This window comes from Conger conger, chromosome 7 (assembly GCF_963514075.1).
Source record: "Conger conger chromosome 7, fConCon1.1, whole genome shotgun sequence".
NCBI lineage: Eukaryota > Metazoa > Chordata > Actinopteri > Anguilliformes > Congridae > Conger > Conger conger.
Window position 1 is genome coordinate 1,405,782 of NC_083766.1, and position 1,922 is coordinate 1,407,703.

Genomic DNA, 1,922 nt, shown 5'->3' on the forward strand with positions numbered 1-1,922 from the left:
CAATAGCCCCCCCGTCCCGCACCAGCTGGGGTCCCGAGTGCACCCTGCCCCGCCCCCTTACCCCCCCACACACCCTCATCCCCTGTGGCACTCCTGTCTCCCCGACTGACCCCCACCACCCCCTCTGAACCCTCTCTACTGCTGTACCTCCACTGTAACCTCTCTACTGCTGTATTCCACCGGAGATCCCCCAAACACGGGAGTCCATGGTAAATGGTAAATGGTAAATGGTTGGCATTTATATAGCGCCTTTATCAAAAGCGCTGTACAACTGATGCTTCTCCATTCACCCATTCATACACACACTCACACACCGACGGCGATTGGCTGCCATGCAAGGCACCAACCAGCTTGTCAGGAGCATTTGGGGGTTAGGTGTCTTACTCAGGGACACTTCGACACACTCAGGGCGGGGAATTGAACCAGCAACCCTCCGACCCACCTCTTGCCTCATGGGCTGACATGGTGTTGGGAACAGGGCTGACAGGCCAGCCAGAGTTTGAGGGTGACTCAAATGATCCCCCTTTTCCAATCATCTCCTCCTCAACTCTGTGTTACTCCTTTCATAACCTCCTACCCCCTCTCCGTAACACCCCCCCCCCTCCCGATAAACCCCCCCTCCTGATAACCACCCCCCCCCCCCCCAACCCTCTCATACGCGCACCAAATAAACCAATAATTAACAAATAATAATGAAAGCTCTGCCCTTTGAAGGAGAAGTTTGAGAAGAGGAGAGCTGAAACAGAGCGAGAGGAAGAGGAGGGGGAGGAAGAGGAGGGGCAGGAGGAAGAGCGGCTGGCTGCTCTAATTAGACTGATCATCCCACAATGAGGAAAATCAATGGCTGAGCGTCAGGCTGCATCGCGCCCGGCGCATAAACACGGCTGGCCTGTAGCGAGCACATTAATATTTCACTCAATAAGAAACGGAGAGGAGACCATTCCAGACAAACGTACGGGAAAATGAGAAAACAGACTTTTCTCTCCCTCCCTTTCTTCATCATCGTCTTCCTTTTGTGAGTCTCCTAATTATTTAGACATCATCAGACTGCTGTGTGTCACCCTGTCGCAGAGCCTGGGCACATCTGGGACCACAGATAAAACACTCCGCCGTTATTCTCCACAGCTTCAGGGAAAAAAGACAATAAAGCCTTCTCCCTCTCTCTTCTGTTCCAGAGCAGCAGAAACACAAACATATTTAACTAAAATTTACATGTCATTAATCTTTATTTCTTTTTCTTGCTGGAATATTTACATCGCTTTGTGTTTTTGTTTGCTTGTCTTTGTTTGATTCTCATAGAACAACAGAAGAACAGTTGTTGCACTAATCAAATGCGCAGAGAGGTCTCAGTAGGACCCAGTCAAGCCTCCTCTGTGCTTCCATGCCTGTCTATTGTTTCAGTTATTTATTAATATGTATTTTCAGTTATGAAGATGAACAATAGACACAACGGAAGAACATGGAGGAGAAGAAGATTAGCAAGCATAACGGTCTGGAGCAGAACTTTTACGCAAATTCTCACCCGCAGTGTGAACTTCCAGAGAACACCTCTAGCTTTTTTAACACCTCTGTTTGAGTCAGGCAAGAACGTCATAATCACTCAAAACCCAAAGCTCCTCAGCCCCTGTGTAAGAGTGTCAGGGCGGGAGTTTTGGAAAAGCACGAACATTTCACAGCTGGTCTCCATGTCTTCTACACCACACACTCAGAGCCCAACCCTGCTTCTATACCAAACACACTCAGAGCTCAAAGCTGCTTCTACACCACACACTCAGAGCCCAAACCTGCTTCTATACCAAACACACTCAGAGCTCAAAGCTGCTTCTACACCACACACTCAGAGCCCAAACCTTCTTCTATACCAAACACACTCAGAGCTCAAAGCTGCTTCTACACCACACACTCAGAGCCCAAAGCTGCTT